We start from the raw sequence: 26,959 nt of genomic DNA on the forward strand, positions 1-26,959 counted from the left end.
GGACGGGATTGTTGTAACGACAATTGAAATACATTCGTCATCCTCTGTGAAACAAATATTCCATAAGGGTCAACCAGCTGGTGATGGCGGCCGTAAAATGTCGAAGAGATGATTTCAACTTCAACAATTGGAACTCTTGGTTTCATAGCTTTCTTGTAAGCAACAACCCTCTATCAAGGACATCAATGGCAAAGCAAGCTCTGGAATATCGTATCAATTGGGAGATATATACTCCATATGCAGCCGCTGTTGGAATGTTGCTACATAGAAATTGAAAGTTTACAATTTGAAATCTGAAATCATCACTTTTTTCGCTAAGTTGACCCTCATTGTCAATTTCTAGATGTTAGATGAGATATGATGCTTACTTTTCCGTATCTGTTGTATCCTTTATTTCATGTTCGATGTGGAGATGCGTTCAACATCGTCACCAAAATTTGAAATAAATAGCTGGAGGACCTCATTTATATAGCGGAACGTGAACTAGTTAGAGGACAATGCCAGTTTCTTGTCATTCTTTCAAATTAGCTCCTGTATGAAGTCATGTTCTTATCAACAAAGAAACAAATCGACAAGAACAGAAACACAGTTGTTTTTTATGGGAATGTCGAATCTTTGTTGAAAAACACGTCCTCCAAATTTAGTAAATATATTATTAATTAAGATTTAAAACATCTTGATAATGTTAGTTTCCGAGATTTTTTTTACTTGATTCAGAGTGATTTTTTACAAAATGCGAAATATCACTATCTGAGTCAAGATACTTATGAATTTAGGAAAAATATAAAAAAAAAAAACAGTATAAGTTTATTATAATTGTATGAAACATATTTTTTTTTGTTTGACATTTTCTGCAATTTTGTATTCTTTCTGGAATCTGGAAAAAAAAATCGGAAGGGATAAATGAAAACGACATTTCAATTTCAATACGTATCCGTATTTCTGTATTCCTATTATGTGTGTATATCTATGTATATGAAATGTAACTTTTAGGAAAAGATTAACTCAAAGTTAATCGCTTGATCTCTATGTTGATCACTGTGTTTTTATGGTTATTTTTGTAAATTGACGTATATCTCACATCTTTCTTTATTCATATGTATTGTGTAAATGTTTACAATATTTGTGTGCATACATTATCATGGATTCGTACGAAATTCCCTTTGTGTTTATAGCTATTTTCAGAAATATTATATCTCATGGTGACTGGTAATATTGGAGGAACAATGTGATTTGTAAAAGACTTTAAGATATTGTCTAGTAGCTGTCCAAAGTGATTTGTGATGTAAATACCACACGAATGTATTCTATTTGATCCCTTGAAAAATGTCCAAATTATGGCTTGCTATAATTAATCTTATCTTTCTAATGTTTTAGAATATACACTTTTGTTTAATATGGTAATACAATAATTATATGTGTCAAGTTACTCATAAAACTTACAATGATCAAGTATATCAATTAAACTCAAAATCAATTAATCCATTTGAATTTCAATGTACCTATTTTTATAAAAAAAAATCTACATTCTGATGTTTATTTCGAATTTTTCCACAATACACAAATGTTTCATCCATTCACATATTATACAATACATACATGTTGGTTATGGACATTTAGCATGGCATCTATCAATATTTCAAAGTCGTCAGGCATGTGGTTTCAAACTGCAAAAAATGTTGTATTGGTGATAAAAAAAGTATTACTATGAAAGAGTAGGTTCATTATTTAGAACATATGACAAAAAGTATGAACAGTTAACGGTGTCAATCGTGCATTTACAGGGGATTTAAACAATGGCTTTTAAGGGGATGTATATATATGGTAGGTTAACATAAATGTTTTCCTTCATTTAAAAGGTTTTGTTAGCTGGTAATTTGAAGAACAACGATTTTTTTTGTAAAAATTACAATATCTTCAGTTTATACATGTTATATGAATTTAGGTATTAAAAAAACCCATTATCGCTAGTTGGTGTATTTTCCCTTTAATTTTTTTGGTGATAATTTTTCATATCATTCTTCTCGTTTCAGATAGAACAATATTTCAAGAATCTAAGGCTCGTTAGCAACAGCGTATTTTTTCAGTCGGAAGATAGATAATGTATATCGTCGTGAGCCTACGTCATTGATGTTGACTCGGGAAACATTGATGAAAAGATTATCAATGGTCTTTCAAACTCCAGGATGTTTCGTGGCTGCATTTCATATCAGGACTGTCGCCCTTCGATGAGATTGTAGCTGAGAAACACCCTCTCGTTTGAAAAAAACAGCAATAATCTATAATTTTAAGTCTATGATAAATTATTTAACATCTTTTCTTTTGTTTGACATTTGCTTTAATTTAAAATTCTTTCTGGAAGCTGGAAGAAAAAGATAAATATAAACGTACATTTTATTTCAAAACGTACCTTTATGTATTCCGTCATACTATGTGTGTATATTACACAAGGAATGACTGTAATATTGTTTCTGTCTTTGATGAAATAACATCAAAAATGATTACACACTTTATAACCTACGTAGCGGGTTTTCTAAAAGTGTGCACCACATTTTGTAAGTTATTACGAATAGACAGAAAAAATATTACAGTCTTTCCTTATAATTTAATTCTGAATTCCATTTTTAAGGAGTAAATCCTGAAAAAAAGTTGATGACGTCACGGTCACATGACAAAAGGATGTCTATGAGCTGATAGACTTTCAGCCAATCAGAAGACGTGTTATATCCAAAGTTAAATTATTGTATAAGAAATGTAACTTCAACTCTTAAAAGCATTTTTTTTTAAATCTGGTTATATCCCAAATACATTCGTGTAATACTTGTTACCTTGTTTGCATTATATCAAGTTGTCAGTATTATGTCATCAGCAGACGTGTGTATTGGTGAACACTGCATGTTGGTCTCTATGGTAATTTCTGTCTTTACAGTTGGTTTTTTCCTTAACGTATACCTCACATCTTTCCTTATTCATACATATTGTGTAAAATTTTGACAATACTGTGTGCATACACTCTGGTGGATTCGTATGAAACTCCATTTTATCTATGTCATGAAACATATATATTATGTAGCCCCCGGTTTCTAGCAATACTATAATAAAGTTATTACCGTGACAAAATATCCTGCAAACATTTTACAAGGTTCCCACTGTAAAAGTATTGAAGCAATGCACCCTTACATCGATCAAGGTCGGGCAGCTGTGTCGTAGTAACTGCAGAAAATGTTGAATTGGTAATAAAAGTCATTAGTATGAATGAGTAGTTCATTAATTAAAACATATGACAAAACAAAATACATACAAAGTAAAAATACATATCGGTTTCAGTCGGGCATTTATAGATGAGTTACACAATGATGTTTTAGGAGGTCCATATGGATATGTCTCTCACATAACTAACTGACACTAATTATAACACGTTCCTTACTCAATTGTGGTGTATAGGCAAGAAATTGTGATAAATTTGAACTAAGATCGGGTTTAAACTTACAAACTTAGACGATATGATATTAGTTATCATAGAAAACACTTTTCTTTAAAAAAAGGTTGATGAAAAGAATTAGATAAAACATTAAAAAAACATGTATAAAACATTATGGGAGATTTAGCGTCTTACACGTGGTATGGACATTTAGTTATTGTTTAATATAATAAGTTGATTAATGAATGCCTTTCTGATTGCATGGTATTTTTATATTTACATATATACGGTCGAAAAATATTAAAACAAAAGTTTCAGTCACAAAAAGGCGTTTCCAACTTATTATGTCGCTGTGAATTGATGTATGCTCTCATTGTAACAGATTCAATTGCTTTGGATGAAAAACAGCAAGAAAATATAAAGTTAAATACGTATGGTATGATTTGTATACAAAAATATGTGTTTGGATAAACCGATGCGATATACCAACGAAGTCGTCTAGTATTCTGTTTCTATCACAAGCGATAATTTACATTCAAATATCCATTAACGTCACAGTTTATTTTTTGGTGTCTTCTTCGAAGTCCGCTTCTATGCACTGCCGAATTCATTATTGAACGACTGGGATTACTAAACTGAACATTAAAGCGTAAATGTAAAGATGCAGGATAAAAACAATAATTATACATTGTCAGAAAATATAAAATGTATTTATACCCGCTACGAAACAACAGGGGAAAGTGTATGTATTTTGTAAGTGCATAAGCAAAACATGTCTATCTTTATAACGTAAAACAAATGTACACAAGAACCTAACGTTAACCCGGATTTGTTTTTATCTCTATCGATTTATGAGTTTCGAACAGCGGTATACTACTGTTGCCTTTATTTGATAGGCAAAAAGGATTTCAGAGTATGAATAACAAGCAACTTAAACAGAGCAGCTTAAACCGTGTGAAGTCTACTATGCCTGAGGGTATCTACGTCATGCAAAAAATATATCAAGTAGCCCTCGGCATACAGCAATACTATAATAAAGTTGTTACCGTATTCCTCACTCAAACATCTTGCTAGGTTCCCATCGTAATTGTTTTGAAGAAACCCTCCTTTACATTTTCCAGGTTCGGGCTTTATCGGAGAACCTCCGCCTGCAAACAAAATGTTTTATTGGTGATAAAAGACACTTATATGAAGCAGTAGATTCATCAATTTAAAGATACGACAAAACAAAATACATACAAAGTATAAACAAATAACGGTTACAATCGGGCATTTACAGATGATTTACACAATGGCGTATTAGGAGGTCCATATAGATATGTCTCCCACATAACTAACAGACACTAATTATAACACGTTTCCTATTCAATTGTGGAGCTTAGGCGGGAACCTGTGATAAATATGGCCTAGAATCGGGTTTAACCTTACAAACTTCGAAGTTATGATATTGGTTATGATGAAAAAAACTTTTCTTAAAAACAGGTTTATGATCAGAATTAAATAAAGTATAAACAAAACGTTTATAACACATTTTGGGAGATATAACGCTTTACATATACCACAACGACATTTACCAAGGAGGAATTCCTGGATAATCATAGGTCTGTTCTATGTTCCTTGTAAATTTCAACCAAAGATGAAGAACTTGATCTTACATCACTGTATTTGCTATCTAAACTACATAAGTGTCCTTACAAACAAGTTATATTGCTGGGTCTTCCAAGTGCTCCACGAAACCTTTTTCTGAATCATTAACATCAATTGTATCAACAACCAAATCCAGGCTTTAAAGTTATTCTGTAAATAACATATTATAGAGGCGGCGTGAATCAGGTGTGAATACTAAACAAATCCAAAGATCTTTAAGAGTGCATACATTCTAAGACTCTTTCATCTCGGAATAGTATTAAAACATTTAACTTTTCTTCACTGTACACAAGTATTCCCCATTCCAAAGTAAAAGACAAATTGAAAGAGTTGGTCCTGCTTTGTTTCATAATCAATAATGACCAACGTACAGTACACACTGTGACATAGTTTGTGTTTGTCTGACATGCTGGGCATGTTCTAATTAAGGTTAATAGAGTCACAACGGAATTAAAACATAACATTACAGGTAAAGTCTAAATGAATGTTAAACTAGAACAATATATGAAGTTAGTTATGATATTATTTGTAAGCTTTGCATTTCTAATCATTATCATTTATGTTCTTTTTTGTTAATTGTAGTGAATTTTTATAAATAAACTAAAGTAGTGGCTCTTTATGTATCACATTGATAGTAAGATTTACTGAATAAAAACCCAATAAATTTTATGATTTCTTTTCAAATGTCTTGTTAGATTTTATTTTCTTAACTTAACATTGCAAGAATTTTATTTACTTCACTTTATTAATATATAATAATTGGTATAAGAAATTTCTATAAATCAAACTTTCGTAATATTTGGAATTGTTAAAATTTTCAAGTAAGTAGATGTAAACATTATGCTGCATTTATTTATAAAATTTATAGAAATAGATTTTTGTCATAACATCTTTAAACATGTGATGAAAGTAAAATAAAGTTAACCAACTATTGACAAACTGTTACAGTCTTTTAAAAAGTTAAAATCTTTTTATGAAAACAATCATTGTACAATGTAGAAAATTGTTCATTAGCATTATTAAATAAATAACTATCAAGTTTTAATCATGCATTAAAGGATATATTTATAGCAAGTATGTTCCCTAAACAATAATATAATCAAGTTGTACAATGTATTGTAATTACTGTCAAGAAAAATGCAAAAAATACCACAATGTATATCAGACAACAGCTTTTTAAATTTTTATTTGACTTTATTTTATGGCATTTGTTAATTTTTTTATCTCCTTTTCATTTCAAATATATTTTTAAATTAATATAATTTAATTGATAATAATTTTTATCATTTTGATAGTAATAAAAATAAAGATATTATTTACATGATTAAGATTTTCTGCATATATTTTTTTTTAAAATTTACAATTAATTAATATCTTCTGGATTTATACAAAAGTAATCTTTTTTTATTTCCTGTTTTATTGATTTTTCCAAAGTTCACCTGTAAAACGAAGGCAAGCATGACCCTTTGAAGGAACAAAATATGAAACAAAATTGTCAACCTGTGGCAGTCAAATTACACACCTGGATGACCATTTGTTAATTGGCCCAGGAGGTAGCATTATTTAATTTTCCTAGTGGTCCATTATTTATGAACCCAATAAATGTCTGACATCCAATGTCAAACATTGAGGATGCTGATGATTCATCTGGCTATGTCCCAGTGTGTACGGTAGATACAAGTATCTTGTCGTAGGGAGGGATAAATCGTACTTTGTAAAAAATCACTCTGATTCAAACAAACAATTCTCTGAAACAGACATTAATAAAATGCTTGATTTCTTGATAGACAACATATTTGTTACGTTTATAGGACGTGTTTTTCAACGAACAATCGGCATTCCCATGGGAACCAACTGTGCTCTTAATCTTGTTCCTTTATTCAAATAAACCTGACTTCATACAGGAACTTCTTAGGAAGAACGAAAAGAAGTTAGCAGTATCCTTTAACTTCAGTTTATGCTAAAAAGATAATGTTCTCTCACTGAATAATTCATATTGGTGATTATGTTGAACGCATCTATCCCATCGAACTTGAGATAAGGATACAATAGACACAATTCAGTCTGCCTCATATCTTGACTCACATCTAGAAATTGACAATGAGGGTCGGTTGAAAACAAAACTTTCGACAAAAGAGATGATTTCAGCTACCTTATTGTAAACTATTTTTTTTATTTCTATGTAGCAGCATTCCAGCAGCGCCTGCATTCGGAGTATATATCTCCCAGTTGATACGATATTACAGGGCTTGTTTGTCCTGTCATGATTTCCTTCAAAGAGGGTTGCTGCTCACAAGGAAGCTATTAAACGAAGAGTTCCAAGTGGTGAAGTTGAAATCATCCCTTCGCAGATTTTACGAAGGGATGATTACGAGTTGATAGAACGTTATGGAATATATGTTTTACAGATGGCGACGGATATGTTCGAATTGTTGTAACTACAATCCCGTCCCTCTTTTCCTGAACGACCTACCGAATTAGACTTATCGTGGGTTTGTACATACATGAGCAAAACGATAAGTGCCACATGTGGAGTAGGATCTGCCTACCCTTCCGGAGCACCTAAGATCAACCCCAGTTTTTAGTGGGGTTCATGTTGCTCAGTCTTTAAGGTTCATATGTTGTGTTTTATGTATTGCTGTTTGTCTTTTTGTCTTTTTCCTTTTTAGCCATGTCGCTGTCAGTTTATTTTCGACGTATGTCCCTTTGGCATCTGTTGCCTCTTTTTTACACGTGGTATAGACATCTAGTTATTGTTTAACACAATAAGGTGACTAATGAAGGTCTTTCTGATTGCATGGTGTTTTCATATTTACATGTATATGATCGAAAAATACAAAACGCTTTAAGTTTCGAACACAGGAAGACGTTTCCAACTATTATGTCGCTGTCAATTGATGTATGCTCTCATTGTAACTGATTCATATGCTTTAGATGAAGAAAAGCAATACAATATCAAGTTAAATACGTACATTTATGAATAGGCAATACTAGAAAATACGATACAATTTGTCATTTATTACTTCTAAAAGTCTTATGCATCAAAACTGTCAGACGACTTACAATATGCAATAGGTATATCTCAGCATTCTGAACATTTCTGTCTCTAACAGAATGTTTCTCGTTTTAGCAGTTATCAAAATAATAGACAAAACATGCATTGTATCCTTATGTTCTATTTTTAGCCATGAGCCAGGTGAGCTAAAACTGGATATGAAGAAAATGATCATTTGATTCTCGTCAACAATGTATACTCAGGCGTTTGTTTTGTTTCCTAAATGAAACAGTTATAATGTCTTATATTCAGATTTCAACGACTGCATTTCCGAGAAAATTTATGCAACACGATTTTTCAAATTTTATTATTCAGCAAAAGGAAAAACTAGAAAAGTTTTATTTGTTCTCCTTATGTATCATATTGTTTTTTTGTAATTAGTTTAATGTGGTTTGACTCTGAATTCTTCTTTCAAATTTCAAAAGTAACGAATGATTTTTTTATCATCTGTTCATACATATATATGTTTCACCAAAATGTATGAAACTATATGATTCTATTTGAAAAAAACAATTATGTTATGGAACAAATCTGTAACACACATTTTTATATGTTTAGGATGTACTCAGGTAAGGTTTAGGAACTTTTGTCAGATGTTCGGACTCATTAGGTTTTTTCCTACGATACAGGGTAAAATATTTTGCCCATTATAAATCACTTTTCTTTTCTTAGAAGACTTCAAAGCTCATAGAAAGGTCATTGTCAAAATTTAAGCAGATTCTAGATTTTTTTTCCTACGGTTTAAGACCCAAATAATGCCAATGCTAAATATATAGTAACAGTCCGAGTCCGCCTTTTCCCGCCATTTTTTAAAAATCAAATATCTCAAAAAGGAGTTCCATAATCTATCAATATTTTAGGCTTATTTTGCTTTTTAACTAATGCTCTTCTGACTTATAGTATCAATTTTAAATTCTATTTTAATGGGCATATCAATACCCACGCTACATCAATTTTTAAAGACCAAAATGTTGCAAAACACTTGTCCTACCTCCATGACAAATATGTTGTTGTTCCCGCAGATAAAGCCCCAAACAACATCGTTTTTGTGTGTAAATATCATTACATAAACTGCTTGATAAATGAATTAGGTATTGACAATTCACTTGGAAACTCAACATATAACCTCACGACACTTACCACAGAGGAAATCCTGGATAATCATAGGTCTGTTCTATGTTCCTTTGGAATTTCAACCAAAGATGAAGAACTGGATCTTCCATCACTGTATTGGATACATAAACTACATAAGTGTCCTTACAAACAACGGTATATTGCTGGGTCTTCCAAGTGCTCCACGAAACCTCTTTCTAAATTATTAACATCTATTTTATCAGCAATCAAAGCCGGGCTCCAAAGTTATTGTGAAACTGCCTATTCTAGAGGTGGCGTGAATCAGATGTGGATACTTAAAAATTCCAAAGATCTTTTAGAGTACATTCAATCTAAGACTCTTTAATCTTGCAATAGTATCAAAATATTTGCCTTTTCTACTTTTTACACAAGTATTCCCCATTCCCAACTAAAAGACAAACTGAAAGAGTTGGTATTGCCTTGTTTCATTAAAAAGAATGGCGAACGTAGATACAAGTATCTGGTCGTGGGGAGGGATAAATCCCACTTTGTAAAGAATCACTCTGATTCAAACAAAAAATTCTCTGAAACTGACATTATCAAGATGCTTGATTTCTTGATTGACAACATATTTGTTACGTTTGGAGGACGTGTTTTTCAACAGACTGTCGGAATTCCAATGGGAACCAAGTGTGCCCCTCTTCTTGCCGACTTGTTTCTTTATTATTATGAGGCTGACTTCATACAGGAACTTCATAGGAAGAAAGATAAGAAGTTAGCAATATCCTTTAACTCTACGTTCCGCTATATAGATGATGTTCTCTCACTAAATAATACAAAATTTGGTGACTATGTTGAACGAATCTATCCCGTCGAACTAGAGATAAAGGATACTACAGATATAGTTAAGTCTGCCTCATATCTTGACTTACATCTAGAAATTGACAATGAGGGTCGGTTGAAAACAAAACTTTACGACAAAAGAGATGATTTCAGCTTCCCAATTGTGAACTTTCCATTTCTATGTAGCAACATTCCGGCAGCGCCTGCTTACGGAGTATATATCTCCTAATTGATACGATATTCCCGGGCTTGTGTTTCCTATCATGATCTCCTTGATAGAGGATTGCTGCTCACAAGGAAGCTATTAAACCAAGTTTTCCAAATGGTGAAGTTGAAATCATCCCTTCGTAAATTTTACGGACGCCATCACGAGTTGGTTGACCGTTATGGAATAACTGTTTCACAGATGATATCGGATATGTTCCTTATGTCGTAACTACAATACCCTTCCCTTTTCACGAATGTGACTTACCGAATTAGACTATTAACCGGATTTGTAATAGCATAAGCAACACGACGGGTGCCACATGTGGAGCAGGATCTGCTTACCCTTCCGGAGCACCTGAGATCACCCCCAGTTTTTGGTGGGGTTCGTGTTGCTTAGTCTTTAGTTTTCTATGTTGTGTCATCTGTACTATTATGTGTCTGTTTGTCTTTTTATTTTTGGCCATGGCGTTGTCAGTTTGTTTTCGATCTATGAGTTTGACTGTCCCCCTGGTATCTTTCGTCCCTCTTTTAATTTCCCCTAGCTACATCCTTAAAGCGATATACTTTAAAATAAGGCTCTAATTTAGTACTTACTTGACAAGTATTCAACGATATCAAACAATTATACATACCATAATAACCGTCCACATCATTCGGAACAACGACAACTATTATGAGGAAAAAGAACAGTAATTTGATATAGCTTTCCATAATTGAAATAGTAAATGTCTGTAAAGCTTGAAGTCTGCTTTATATTTACTTACATAACTTACTCATGATTGTAAAACGTGTTGTATATTATGTTAGAAACAGGATGTACACGTACAGTATTATTAATTTGTTCACATTAATACAAGGATATTAATAAGTATTTGTTTCAATTTAAGTATTGTATTATATAACTTCTTGGTAAATTCCGACATGTAAAGTAGAATTCAATGTATGAAAATATAATTCATTTGTCTATGTCCGCAACAAAAATTATTTACTTTCAAATTTGTCTTGAAGATTAAATATAAGAAAAAACAAATGATAGATTAAATTCAAAAAGGAGAAGGAAACGGACAAAATATAGTTAATATAAAATAAAGACTGCCTCATGTTTTTTACTTCAAAACAAGGTATTCATTGTACCTTTTCCTATACACATTGATCCCTTGTTTTCTGTTAAAGAATGATTCACAAAGGAACATCTGTGAATTTCAATATGAGGCTCTTTAATGAACGAATGTTTATGCTTGGTAAATAAAACCTGCGTATGAATGATTTGGGAATATTACAATGATTACATTTGTTTAAGGTGGATCATTGGTATATATTTCCTCAGATAGAATTTTTTTTACCTTGCCAGAACGTAGATTTTTCCATTCTTTTTCAAATATATCATTACAATTATGGGTCACCGTGGTATTGTTCAAGCTTCAAATCGTGCACAATTGCCCAAATTTGCATAGATTGTTCCAATCTAATTAAAATTAAATCTCCGCACTTGCTCCTCGTTGTTTATATGTCGCGCGTGGGAGATCTAACAACAGCCGCTTGAGGGTCATGTCTAGGGTCAAATTTGGTGTAGCCAATCAGCGAAGGTGCTACAAAGTGTTAGGGTATTGGACTGGCATAGGAGTCTTAGTAGCGTCTAGAGGTCTTCCGAATGTATATAAACAAAAATGGCAGCCCCCATGCGAAAAACGTTTCGTAACATACAACTGTAATAATAGTTTGTATTATTGCCTTCCGAGGTTAAAATGGCATCAAGTGAAGTATGCACCCCAAGGAAAATATCAGTATGAACAAACATTTGTGTTTTATGCTGTTTTTCTTTCATCCAGATAGAAATCTCCTCAACGGGAGAACGTGTTGAAAAAAAACTGTTCAAACTGAAACTTCAGCAGAACTCCGAGAGAATCGCAATAATTTCTAGTGTTGTTACTGGTTTTGAAGTAAACGCCGAAGAAGACAATGACAATGGCGTCTGTATTAAATGTTTTAGAAAAGTCCAACAGTCTATCAAATTAAAGAAAGATGCATTAAAAATTCAAGAAGAACTAAGTGACTAACTTCGGGTGTCTTACCACCTGACCAATCAGAAAGATTAATTGCTAATAGATTTGTTAATCTGCAAGGTGGAACAAACAATAATATAAGCTTAGATGAATACTTGAGAGATGTTGAACAAGGATACAAAAGTAACATGTTCAGGACATCAGACAAAGGAAAGTATCCTTCAACACTCTAAAGAGTATCCTCACCTAGTTAATTTTGCAAGCCATTTTGATAACATTACCAATTTAACAGGAAAGAAGGGGTTCCACCATATACGGTCATACCAAGCTGATGTTCAGAAAATTGCAAAAGACCTACTACAAGAAAATGTACTACATGTAACATATACAACTTCAAGAATAATAACAGTTAAGTGCAAGGAGCTGAAAAAAGACAAAAACCCATTTGACAGTGCATTTATAGGACTTCGTACATTGATTCTTCGCCGTGACATCAACCAACAGTCCCCTTCCATCGCCTTCAAATCCACATATTTGAAAAATATTGCTTAGAATTAAATTATTGTGAATAAAGTGTGCAGGTTTAATTTTCTCTTAAGTCATAACCTTAATTAGCTGGTACTTTTTTAGTAGTTTGTTGCTGATATTAAAGTGTCATAAGTCAATGAGACATCAACCCAACAAACTAAGTAATGAAATACTTTCAGTTTAGTTGCAGAATATCATGGTCATTTTGATTAGGCAGCATAACTACCTACAAAAACATGTTTATAAAAATGTGGCATGATTTCTAATGAGACAACTATTCAAAAGGGACCAACTTATTTTTCTGTATTAAAGTTCACAGTTCCACCTCTGACTTTGAGTAAAACCTATAGCAAGCTGTACAAAGACCCGAAATGACTTTATGAAAACATCAAGCACGATTGTACAAAACAACAATGAGATAAAAACCAAACTTTTACAGATTTGTTCACAAGGCGACCAGCATGCAGATATTTACCCTATATGTACATGTAAAGAGCTGTTGATAAAACTTATACAAGGTTGTGTTGGTTAAATGTGCTTTCCTGAGTGATGAAGTTATTAGTGCACATTATTTGGTTCAATTTCTATCTTAGTCAAATTAAACACAGTAACTTAATATAATAAAATGCTCTGCTGGGCCCAGCTTGATACGACTGCAGAGGTCGAACCCTGAACAGTTGGGGCAAGTATGGACACAACAGTCAAGCTTGATACAGCACTGAATTTGGATTGTGATTAAATATTTGACACAGCATAGGTTTCTGACACAGAATAAATGTGGTCTAAGAACTTATAAATTTTTAATTTTACCTATTCAAACACAAGTTATTGACTGGAAACTAGAAAAATGCTTGTTTTTTGGCCCCTTTTTGGTTCAAAATCCCTAAACATTAAGGGAAATTATCCCCAAACTCAAACCTAGCTTTCCCTTTGTGATATGGAACCTTGTAGTACAATTTCAGAAAGATCCATACACTTACACACAAGTTATTGTCATGAAACTAGAAAAATACTTGTTTTTTGGCCCTTAATTTCTAAAATTTTGAGGCAATTACCCCCAAAATCAATCCCAGCCTTCCCTTTGTGATATGGAACCTTGTGGTACAATGTCAGAGAGATCCATACACTAACACACAAGTAATGTCTGGAAGTTACAAAAATGCTTATTTTTGGCCCCTAATTCCTGAACTGTTGGTACCATAACCCCCAAAATCAATCCCCACCTTACTTTTGTGGTATTAAACCTTATGGTAAAATGTCATGGAGATCCATTTACTTAAACTAAAGTAAGTGTGCTAAAACCAATGTGTCTTCGGACAACGACGCCAACGTCATACCAATATACGACCGCAAAATTATTTTGTGGTCGTATAAAAAAGAAGATGTGGTATTAAGTCTATATTTGACTGTTTTCTTGATGAACACATTGGTCTTGAACAAAGTTGTAAGTATGATATAGTCCCACTTCATGTTATTGTCTTGAATATGCATGAAATATTTGCCACTGAAACCCAAGTGAAGAAATCAATAATCAATCAACCTATCAATGTTCATTTTGAGCAAAAATAATCATCCTCTATGTATACTGTTGGTTACACCAAGTTAAATACAATGAGTTTGCTATATAGAACAAATATAACATCATCAAGAACAATGAACAAAAAGGTCAAAGTCATACATGTCATATGAACCATGCCAAAACTTAGCACAAAAGGACATACATCAATAGCAATAATTCTATACACCAAAGATAGTTGACTTGTTGATCAATAAACCATGAAAAGTCAAGGTCAGAAACCAACCAGAGTGATTTTTATAGTTCGTTCCTGTGTTGTACTGTTACACCACTGTCCCAGGTTAGGATCCTGCTAACATGTTTAACCCCGCCACATTCTGTATGTATGTGCCTGTCCTAAATCAGGAGCCTTAGGTAATTCAGTGGTTGTCGTTTGTTTATGTGTTACATATTTGTTTTTCGTTCATTTTTTGTACATAAATTAGGCCGTTAGTTTTCTTGTTTGAATTGTTTTACATTTGTCATTTCAGGGCCTTTTATAGTAGACTATGCGGTGTCCGCTTTGCTCATTGTTGAAGGCCGTACAGTGACATATAGTTGTTACTTTCTGTGTCATTTGGTCTCTTGTGGAGAGTTGTCTAATCATGCTCATTGGCTACCATTCCACATCTTCTTTTTTATATAATATGTACATCTTACAATAATTCCACACCAAATATATTTTTCTGTTTGTTTATCATGTTTATAGTAATCGAGATGCAGACTTGACCCCGAATATATGCTTTTTTCATGAAATGAGGTCAAGATTAGGCGAATCTGCAACCATATCTGACAGACATGGCAGACATGGTTTTCTCTTTTGAATTTTTTCATATTTTTCTGGTCGGGGCTTTTGTAGCCGACTAAAGGCATGGGTTTTTCTCGTTGTACTACAATTGCTTAAATCAAGTTATTGAAAAGTCTGGAGGGTAGTTGTCTGATTGGCAATCATACCGCATCTCTTTATTTTTAAGATGAAAACAAGTAAATATCTTATGATGTGTGTCAATCAATTACTGTCTCATTTGTTTTTATACGCTACATCTCATTTTAGTCACATTGACAGCTGCAGGCATGACATGAACCCAGATCTAGAGTGGCAATACAGCAATTGTAAGGGGGGTTAAAAGTCAAAAAAATTTGAAGAGTCTAAAGTTGAATAAGTTACAGAAACTAGATACTGAAAAATTAAATAAATAAATATCAACTGTTTTAATCATCTTGCATTTCTAATAAAGCCATATCTTGATCTTCGAAGTATTCATAGGCCGACAAATTGTAGTCTTCAGTATCGCTATCTGAAACAGCAGAATCTTCTTGCTCCTCGAGCTCCTCAACAACTTGTTCTGACAGAAATAACTTCTCAAGAGGTAACATATCACAGGATTCACAATTACAAGACTTAGTACACAAGTCACAGCATGAATGTTTCCTGCTTTCTTTCTTCATCAAATCATCCAAGTCTGAATTTCTGAGGAAATTACACATTAGATCCTTTCTCCTACAATCTTTAGCTTTAAGAATAGCCTTAACTTCCGGTTTCAACTTCTGCAAGTGGTATCCATTGTATAGGATAATGGCAACTGATGGATTTCCATCCCTCCCCACTCGCCCTATTTCTTGCAGCAAATCTACCAGATTATTTGGAGGTCCAAATAATACCACTCCACTACACTTTTTTACATCTAAACCCATTCCCAGGGCACTGGTTGACAAAATAAGTCTCAAAACACTACTTTCCTCCTTCAATGCATTAATTATGATGTTTTTGTTAACATCTGGAGTTTCAGAATGGAACATCTCAATATACTTGGCACAATGTGGCAATTCTGTTACAATGTATTTATAAAGTTTGGAAGTGTCATTTATCGATGAACAATACAAAAGTGTACGTGGGAAGTCCTGACTTTTTTCCTCTAATGCATCTACTAACCATGTCATTCCCATTTCAATTTAATTTTTAATTTTGGAAGATACATGTACTAGTTTAATATTAGACTTGTTTGGTGATAAATTAATTTCTGTTGTGTCCTCCGCTAGCTGCAATATTTTCATGACTTTTTTCCTAAAGCTTACAGTGCAAGTTGCACTTAAAGCCAATACTGTAGCATCGGAAAAGAGGGATCTTAGTTCACCTACATTTGAAAACCATTTTCGAAAAGCCTTTTTTCTGTCTCCTTCATCTTGGCCCCTGAAAGAAAAATAGAAATAAGTACTTCTATAAAAACTTTTATAAAAATTAAATATCAGCACCTCTTGCCTAGATTGTTAATTCTTTTGGCAAAACAAAATTAAATACATGTATGTGCTTGTCCATATTGTTATGTAACAGCCTATCATTCAGTGGTTGTTGTTGGTTGCTGTCTATCACATTTGTTTAGGGTTTTATTTTTCATACATTCTTATAATTACATTGTAATGGTTCATCATTTTGCAAGTAGTGGTCTTAAAAGAGCTTACTTTTTAGTATTAGATTATCTCGTTCTTGAAAGCTGTACAGTTCTGTACCAGTGGTCTTAATTTTTTACTTCTATATTTTTGAAAATCTAAATTCATAAAAATGGGAAGGGAGTACACATCAATATATAGAAACAATTCATCAAAGTTTCATGCAAATTAGTTGAATAGTTTTTGAGTTACTGTCTGACAGGTTGACGATTGACAGACAGTCACAGGTTAGGGGAGGGTTGGGATCCCGCTTACATGTTTAATTAACCCTGCCACATTCTGTATAGTGCCTGTCCCAAGTCAGGAGCCTGTAATTCAGTAGTTGTCATTTGTTTATGTGTTACATACATTTGTATTTGTTTTTCGTTCATTTTTTATGCATAAATTAGGCCTTTTGTTTTCTCGTTTGAATTATTTTACATTGTCATTTCGGGGCCTTTGATAGCTGACTATGCGGTATGGGCTTTGCTCATTGTTGAAGGCCGTACGGTGACCTATAGTTGTTTATTTCTGTGTCATTTGGTCACTTGTGGAGAGTTGTCTCATTGGCAATCCTACCACTATTCTTTTTTATATAGACAACGGTATACCATAATACTTCCTGAAAATGTGGCACAGTGCGAATAGAAATGAACATGGGGAATAAACATTGTATCCACTTACCAAATTGCTATTGTGTGAAACTCATCAATTACAACCAACTTAATGTTCAACTTCTTTAAACAAGTTCTCCAATAGGGATCACCAACCAATGTTTCTGGAGATGCAAAAATGACATCTATCAACCCCTCTTTGATTTGATCGTCACTCTGGGGAAGATGATCCTAAAACGCAAAAAAAAATGTAGGTGGGCAGTCTCCAAAAAGACATATTTCTATGATAACTTCTATAATTTAAATGTACACTGTACAAATACCCTTTCTCCATTTCACTGCGTTTGATTAAAGATTGAAATCCAATGAAATAATTCTTATTGTTGTAAAGTCCAATACAGAAATGAATATAGCTGAGATTTCAATGAATGCATGGCATATTTTCTCGATTTTGAGATGTTTCTGCCAATGTATCTGTTTGGCCATCCAACAAGGTCTTTTAGACTGCACTTTTTCATATTTTTTTTTTATTTTTTCATTGTTTAACACAAACATGACAAATAACAATCTAATTTAAAAATTTTCCCGCACGTTTCTGAGCCATGTAAAGCTGATTATGCTGTATGATTTTGCTCATTGTTGAAGGTCAGATGGTGACCTATAGTTGTAAACTTTGTCATTTGTTGTCTGGTGGAGAGTTGAGTTGGCAATTTTACTTCAAGTCTTGTACATGTACGACATCTTCTTATTCTTATATGCATGTATATTTGTTTTGAGATAGATTATTAGTACATGTAATTAACAATATTTCCCTTGGACTCTGGTGCTTCATTAATACAACATGTAGTATATATCTTTATACAAAGTATGAAGAACTTGCATTATGGCCAAAACGACTGTAAAATACTGGCAATATGACCGATACAATCTGTTCTCGGTGAAATGAGACAAATGTATGTGCTACATGTACCATGGCTATGATCAACTGCTTCTGCAGTTTTTTTTAACTTTGCTCATGTATATCTAAGTTTCATATTACTGCTTTGTTACTGTTAGTCATGTGTATGTGTTGATATACTGAAGTTTAAATGTATGTTCCTGCAAATAAATTTTATTTTATTTGATAAGGCATACATGTACATCTTTGCCTGGTCAGATGCGGATCCAGGACTATGGAAAAGGGGGCCCTGCATCTAGACACCATAAGGTGTGGGAATAACGTCTTAATACATTTTTGTAAGATAGAGGCATTGCATTAATTATATAAGTAGCTCCAACAGCATAGGCGGATCCAGGGGGGCCTGGGCCCCCCTTTGTGGGAAAAATTTAGTTGATTATATAGGGAATCACTGAGGCATGACTGGAGCGGGCCCCTCTTAGGTCAGTCAGTGGGCCCCCCTTACAAAAAGTTCTGGATCCGCCACTGTACAGGGGGATAACATGTCACCCCCTAACTGATTTCTCATGTGTTATAAACATCTTTATTATACAACACTGCCAACATAATAATTATAATATAAATTAGGTGTTTAATGGCATTAAATACTATAGTATAGACTATTCCATTTATTGAAGCCTTACTACCACTGCATGCTTAAAGTTATACTAACCTTTGTATGCAGCAGTAATATTTCCAATGTGTGAGAGTTATTCCACCTGGTCCTGCATCAGAGCTACTAAGAGACAACAGACTAAAACTTTTCAGTCAGAACTGTTTTCAATAACCTCCCGGACAACTGGAAGGTACAGTTGAAACGGCAGTGACTTGCCAAAACCAGTCGGTAGTACAGCCACGCACTTCTTCTTGTTAACTAAACACTCTAAAATTTCCTTTTGCTCCTTCTTTATATCATTTATACCAAATTTTGGCAAAACTTTTGTCAAAACGTTGTCCAAACTGGGCGCATCCATGTTTTTTAACGATCCGATAATGGTATACAAGCCCGTCGCTGATTGGTTAATCGAAATTGATTTCCTGCACGCTGATTGGTCGGTCAAAGTTCACCAAATTTGACCCTAGACATGACCCTCAAGCGGCTGTTGTTAGATCTCCCACGCGCGACATATAAACAACGAGGAGCAAGTGCGGAGATTTAATTTTAATTAGATTGAGATTGTTCATGAAAAAAAACTTTTTCATGAATAAAAAGAAATCTGTGAGTTATAACTTTGAAATAAAATATGAGAAGATAGGTTTTGAAATATGCGTAAAGAAAATAAAAATTAAAAAAAAGGTGTCACCGACCTTGTTTTCTTACTACAAGTAAAAATTGAAAAATTCTCTGTCATTCTTTTATAAACATTTTACTGTTTGAGTTATATCCCCTTAAAAGGCAAAGTTGACATTTTGATTCGAACAAACACAAATATTTCGTATTATATAATTCAGTCTGAATTATGCAATACGTCACTTATTTTTTTCTTTATTCCAATAAACAGTCTAACCCATTAAGTGCTTATCTGTCTCAAAATGTGCAGATTTAAGCAAATAACTATCCCTATTGTGAACTGCTATTTTACAATCCAAGATGGCGGTATACAGTTAATCTACCTTAAGCAAATGTATGAAAAGTCTTTCGATTCATTTCTGTTGGAATATAAGTGTTGCCTTTTTCTCTTCCACTTCTATGAATTGATTTGTTAGTTATTATTCGAATACATGACTAATGGTTTATTCTATGACACAAATTTCTTTTTTTAACCCTCAAATTGATTCTGTATATCACATCTTGCTGTTTAACAAAAAAAGCTGATGTACAGCATTCAATCAAGTATCCTTGTTAAATTAACGACTAAATATCCAGGGAGAATATTAGTAAAATTAACTACAAATAACATTAATTGGACAAAAATTTCTATGCATGTTACAGTCTTATAACCTTGATTAAAATTATTTAATTTTCAGTTAAAATAGCTAATACAGCAAATTTAAATTTATTTTGTTGTTATAATTGTGTGCAAAAATTAAAAATTCTAATTTTCTTTATCAGGTTATACTTATCCAAAGCTAATGTCCTTTACTTAGTCATTTTTTTGTATTTTTTTATGGTAAATCGATTGAAGCTTATTGTAACGTCTATGTTTCCGTCTTTTTAAAATTAATTTTTAATCGCAACTTCTAATGGTTATACTAAGCTTTATCATTAAACTGCATTTGTATGTCACATGAATAAAAACAATACTACCTACCGTAATATTTTAACCCAAATTCAATATCTAAGAAGAATCTCAAATAAAAACATTACGGATATTAACTTGTTATAAGTCTCGAAGTTGGTATGTGTTAGCGGCAATTAAGCTTAAATTCTAAGCAATAAGCTAACGCATAGGCAGTAGGTTTATTGTCTAAATAATATTAAGCATTACTCTTAAATCCTAGGATTTTAGCTTAAATCCTAAAAATTATGTCCAGGCATTAATGTTAATGCCTAATATGAAATTGAGAGTAAATAAAAAGAAATTTATTCAAAGTTAAAATACATTTTGTACATGTACATAATACAATAATAAGGACTGAAATTTGAATATCAATTACAAGAACTAAAATCATAAGTAAAATATTGATGATCAAACTCATTGAATAAACCTCTTAAAATATATGTAAACTTGTTGGGTAGTTGTCTCATTTGCAATCGTACATCTCTTTATTTTATATTGATAGAGAATTGTATTGAAATTTATTTGTATCCAATTGGTGCGGAGCTATGGCACAGATTATTTCACAGTTTTATTTTTTTCTATCATTTGTACCTGGCGATCGTCCAATATCTTTGTTTACAGCAGATATATTTCGAATATAGTCGAATTTGATTCCAATTGACCACTGTTAATTCGTTGTTTCTCATCCATGCAGTAAGAGCTCTAGAAATATAATTTTTGTTCAGGTTATCCTGTTACACCATAAGAAAATATAGTTTCCATCTCACTTTGATAGGAAATCGATTAAATGAACTTGTCCTCTTCTGCAAAACTCTTTGGATAAAACGGGTTTACTACTTCTCTCTTCCCTATAAAATTGAGAATGGAATCCATATGCACATTTTATTATATTACAATTTTCACAAAATGGAAGAAATAGTACAATGGAGTCATGGGAAATGTTTGCAAAGCCATTATTAAGCTGTTTAAGGTAGCACAATACAAAGATTTTATACCTCCAACTCCCCAGTTTTAAAATGCTGTAACTTTCTTTATAATGCTTGCAAATTTATAAAAGTGGTATTTATGGATAGCTAACAGATTACTCTTTCAAATTAATGCAATGTTAGTATTATACAACAATTATGTAATTAATTATAATTTTAACTGTTTCTACAAAATTTTACAAGAAATTTCCACTTTCAATTGAAATTAGCTTCTTCATGGATACCCCGAGAGGGTTGATTTTCTAATATGTTGTTCCTAGAGCCATTATCTACAAAAGGGTGTCTCAGATTTTGGATAGAATGTATAGATCAAATTTTACACCTAATCAAATAATCTCTACTTTTAAGTGGTAAGGATGTTTACACTAATTACAGATTTATGAGAGAATGGAATACGATAGCGATAATTTGAGACACCCTTTTGTAGCTCCTGCTGTGTTGATTAAGATAACGTTAAAATTTCTTGTGTAGTTATAGAGATGTCAGAGCTAAATTCATTCCAGTGAACTGACCAAGATTTTGCCATTAATTGCATAATTGATTACATAATGATTGCATAACAGAAATATTGCATTCATTTAAAAGATTAATCTTTTATCTATCTATATATACCTCTTTTATTAATTTGTATGCAGTCATAAGAAAGTAACATCATTTTAAAGGTTGGAGATTGGAAGTAAAAAAATCTTTGTATTGTGCTACCTTAATTGTATGGTTTATAATAATAATAGGCCGCTTTAACATATTTCCTTAGGTTTTTTCTCCCCAAAATACCATACAGTTCCTCTAGAAAAAAATAAACTTTGAAATTTCCCTCATCATTCTCTTTTACTTTAGTTACCAGTCTTTAAAACCTTCAATGGTAAAAAATTGTCAAATGTTCATTGTACTTTTGCCTTGTGTATATGATCTTTATTTTCCCTGATTAAAATTTATATTCCCGCAAAGATTTAAGAAAATGTTTGTTTCTTTAATGCTAATAATTCAGTTTAAGAAATGAAAAGACAAGATAGGTATTTAAGAAAATTTACATATCCAATAAAACAGATGGAAAGATGATGTCAGTGGCAAAATTTCATATCTTTAGTTGTCTATTTTTGACTAGCTCAATCCGGCTCGACCATTGAAAAGCAATATCACAAAGAAATAAGAGTAAGTTTTGTTTTGAATACGAAAAAATACTAAAAGATGAAGTTCTTTTAAACATTTTATATTAATTTTGGAATATAATTTTTAAAATATTATTCATCAAGAATATTTCATCGAATTAACATGTATTTGGAAGATAAACAAAAATCCCAAAATTAACTGATTGCCTGAAATGATGTTTGGCAATACGTTGAATAATCAACATCAGATTTCAGTAAATAAGCTTAATGCCTGGAAATTTCAGGCAATAACTTACTGCCTAGGCGTTAGCTTTTTGCCTAGGATTCAAGCTTAATGCCTCATTTCAATTGTTGCCGCTAACATATGCATTTCTTGACATTATACAAAACAGATTATTATAATGTTTTTATTCAGGGGTTTTCTCGAACCGTACTTAACAAATAGTTTCCATTGTAAGGGTAAAAATGAATAAACATGTTATAAAGATCTAATCATTACGCTCATCAAGTGATTTGACAGATTATATATATTGTGTACATGTACATAGTTAGGAATATAAGTGATTAGTACCGTTATAGATTGAACTATCATGAATTAATTAAAAGCTAAGATTAGCAGCCAAAGTAAATGGTGCAATTACCTAAAACAGTTTTACATAATTTATAAAAGGCGTACAATGTTGTGAAAATCTTTGAAATAAAGATGACAAAACAGTCACGTGTTTCTTTTCATAAACTACTATATCTGCGTTCAAAATTTAGCTTCATTTTTTGCATTCCTATGATAGATTGCTCTGAGGAGATGTTAGAATGGATCTCATCTGTGTTTTATAAATCACTAAGCTTATGATACCTTCGCTAACTAGCATTTCGTTTACATTATTATTGACCAAATCCTAAAAGAAGAAATAAACTGCCTTTCTTGTTTAACATTCATAAGGTACACTCAAACAAACAAAATTGAAAACCAAGGATGCAAAACTACCTAAACATTTGAGGTCAAATATGACCAAAAGGAGCTTATATCAAATAACAGTATTTCACCTTTTCCTAGGGGAGTTGGACCCTCATTAATTTATCAACGGAGATTTCAATAAGGATATTTTATAAATCGTGTCAAGGATGTATAAGTACTTCAATGCTTTAGGGGCTATGTGACGTAATGGGTCTTATATAGAATAATCAATTCCAATTAAGGTCAACTTTGCCTTACGGACTTTACTAAACGATAAAAAGATCGTTGCGTATACTCATGCATACTAAAAAAATTTCTGTTTATAATTCATTTTTGTATTGCTATATTACCATCATATTGGCTTTTTTTTAGCATTACACAACAAATGGTTGTTAAATTCGGTTTTTGAATTACAATTACGTTATTTTAAAAGAAAGTCTAGTGAAAGGAATGTCTAAGGCGTACACCCTTTCTTTTTTTTTACCATGCAAAATAAAAATATGGAGATGTAGTATGATTGCTAACAATACAACTATCCATAAAGGCCAAAGGAAAACGAGGTGAAAATAACAGTTTAACCTCACGATCTTCAATAATAAGGAAAGCTCACACCGTATAGTTAGGTTATGTACAACATGCTTGTGTTGTGCTTGTTGCTGAAGGCCGTACGGTGACCTTTAGTTGTTTAAATCTGCTTCATTTGGTCTTTGGTGGATAGTTGTTTCATTGGCAATCGTACAACATCACTTAATGTTATAATTAATATCAATATATAAGGTTGAAGGTTAACAGCGTTTTCCTTTCTGCATTCAATTTAATTTGATATATTTTGTCTGTAAATATCAAAATAAGATATGTCATTGACTTCATACTTAGGATGCAACACCCTTGAATACAGTTGGCTGTTCTGTTTAGGCTTTTTTCGTTGTGCTGTTCTCAAACCCAATATATTTTCGGCGTTTTTAATTTTAATTTTAATTCTCCAGCGTATCGGATGAAAATTTATTCCACAAATATGTGTTGCGCGAACAAACATCTCATGTGTTGATATCAGTTTACGCGATAAGACATAACTATTTTCCTAGTGATAATGGGTTTGTGTAAGATTTACTTGTTTTTCCATATTTCAAAACTTGGTTGGATATTTGATATTTGAAAATAAATGTCTTTCAAAGAAACAAAACAGCTTCTGTTATTATGGATTTAGGTACAAATTCTGTATTTCATAAAGTCTTTAATTTTGTTTGACGTTTGCTGTACTTTGATATCTGGGATCTGAAAAAAAAACAGGAGAAGTAAATGTAAATGCATTTTCAATACAATTTCGAACCCGCATTTCGTTCTTCCGTTTGTATTTGAAAGTGAAGATATCCAAATAACACTGTCTTATTTTGTCAGTTTTTCACCTTTGTGTATTAAACAAAACAGACAAATGTTTTCATTCTGTGTTTATTTTGTAAATTTATTTACTGATGTTTTTTATTTCCAAACATTTTTAGAATAATGTGACATAGCACATGATTGATATGCATTTGGTAAGAAATAGTTGTCTGCAACATATATATTAATTGTTCATATCTTAAAGTAAACTGTTTGTTGGCGTTACATGCCACGTTTCAGTAAAATACTTATTTTACTGGAGTCTGCATATGTTTTTATATACTGTGGCCGTTTTGTGTATCTTAAATATATTTAGCTATGTTCAAAGGTGTGCAAAATGGCAAATGATAAAATCACAAGTTGATTAGTCTCTAAGAAAACTGAAAGGTGTCCGACGTTTTTTGACATAATGAGTACAACTTGGGTACTGTGACTTTATCTTAAATATGTATATGATACATAACTTGCATTTTTGAAAAGAATCCGTTCAAAGATTTTGAAGATATACTAAAACAATGTTTAAGCTGATATAATCCCAAATGATACTTGTACTTCATTTGGACTCTGGTGGATAGTTGTCTCATTGGCAATCATACACATCTTTTTATTTTTATATTGTTACCTTGTGATAAGATGTCAATGTTCGGTAACCAGTAAATCTGTCTATTTGGGACCATTATATGTTGCCCTTAATTTGTCATTTTGTTTTGGTTGGTGTGTCATTGTGCGATTCAAGGGTGACTGGAAATATTGGGGAAATGAGGTGGTTTTTCCTAAAGAAGTAGGTGAACAATTCAAACTGCTTTGTGGTGTAAATACCACACATATTTGTCACATTTAATTCGTTGGAAATGTCCAATTTGTGGAGTGTTATATGCAATTTAACTTCTTTTTATAAGGTTTTTAAATATGAGCCTTTGAACCTCAGTTTCGAATGGTAATACAACTATTAAGATATACCAAGATACTCATTAAAACTTCTAATGCCCATGTATTTATCAAGTAAACTTAGAATCCATTAACCCGTTAAACTTTCATTGCTCATGTCTTTATCAGCTAATTTTTCAACAAATCCCTATAAACCACCAAATGTTTTATTCATACCCGTATCATACAATACTTACACATATGTTACGGACACTTAGCCTGGCAGGCAGCAATACTTTTGAAATTGTTACCATTTCCTTCACACCCACCGTATACAAATTCTTCACATTTTGCTTTTTTCCAATTATAATAGTATCTCCGAAAAAAAGCGAAACATGGTCCACTGTCGAGCTTAAGCTTACAAACTGCAAAATGTATTGTATTGATGTTTAAAGAAAACAATGGTCTGAAATAATATGTTCATTATTTCAAACATACAGCAAACAAAAACTCTTAATCTTTACATTGATACATACAACATACAAATATAAAACGGTATTAGACGGACATTTCAGATGATTTAGGGATTTTTTGGGAGGATGGAATAGGGGTCTTGTGCATAACATGTCTCTAACATGAATATCAGACATCATTCAAAACAAATCCAATTCAATATGGTGCTTAGTCGGTTATTTGACAAATTTGATAAATATTGAGGGATCTAGCCTTAGGTTACACAATTCGATGTTGATTATGAATGAAAAACGTTTTTCGTTAAAAATAGGTTTATAAAATTAAATCAAAATGTGTACAAAACATATGAAAAGATTGAGCGATTTTTACCATGCTAAAGACACTTGGTTATTATTAAGTACAATAAGTTGACTAAGGAATGCCTTTCTGATTGCATGGTGTTTCATATTAACATACATATGTTAGAAACATAAAACAAGCTTTAAGCTACAGACAACAGAAGACGAAGAACAGCAAGAAAATATCTAGTTAAGTATGTATGATATGATTTTTATCCTGATATTTTTGGTTGAAATTCCAAAGGAACATAGAACAGACCTATGATTATCAAGGATTTCCTCTTTGGTAAGTGTCGTGAGGGTATATGTTGAGTTTC

At 32.3% G+C, this 26,959-nt stretch overlaps 2 long non-coding RNA genes across 2 annotated transcripts; both read right to left on the minus strand.

The window, feature by feature from the left end:
- Positions 1 to 792: 792 nt before the first annotated feature.
- On the minus strand, positions 793 to 11,008 carry LOC127710673 (uncharacterized). Its single transcript, XR_007986264.1, has 5 exons — positions 10,880 to 11,008; positions 4,468 to 4,569; positions 3,111 to 3,213; positions 1,600 to 1,667; positions 793 to 877 (listed from the first exon to the last, which is right to left on the minus strand). It is a non-coding gene; the product is annotated as an uncharacterized LOC127710673 (long non-coding RNA).
- A 4,662-nt stretch (positions 11,009 to 15,670) lies between these two features.
- On the minus strand, positions 15,671 to 19,057 carry LOC127710672 (uncharacterized). Its single transcript, XR_007986263.1, has 3 exons — positions 18,985 to 19,057; positions 17,445 to 17,605; positions 15,671 to 16,524 (listed from the first exon to the last, which is right to left on the minus strand). It is a non-coding gene; the product is annotated as an uncharacterized LOC127710672 (long non-coding RNA).
- Between the last annotated feature and the right edge of the window lie 7,902 nt (positions 19,058 to 26,959).

This window comes from Mytilus californianus, unplaced genomic scaffold (assembly GCF_021869535.1).
Source record: "Mytilus californianus isolate M0D057914Y unplaced genomic scaffold, xbMytCali1.0.p SCAF_8, whole genome shotgun sequence".
NCBI lineage: Eukaryota > Metazoa > Mollusca > Bivalvia > Mytilida > Mytilidae > Mytilus > Mytilus californianus.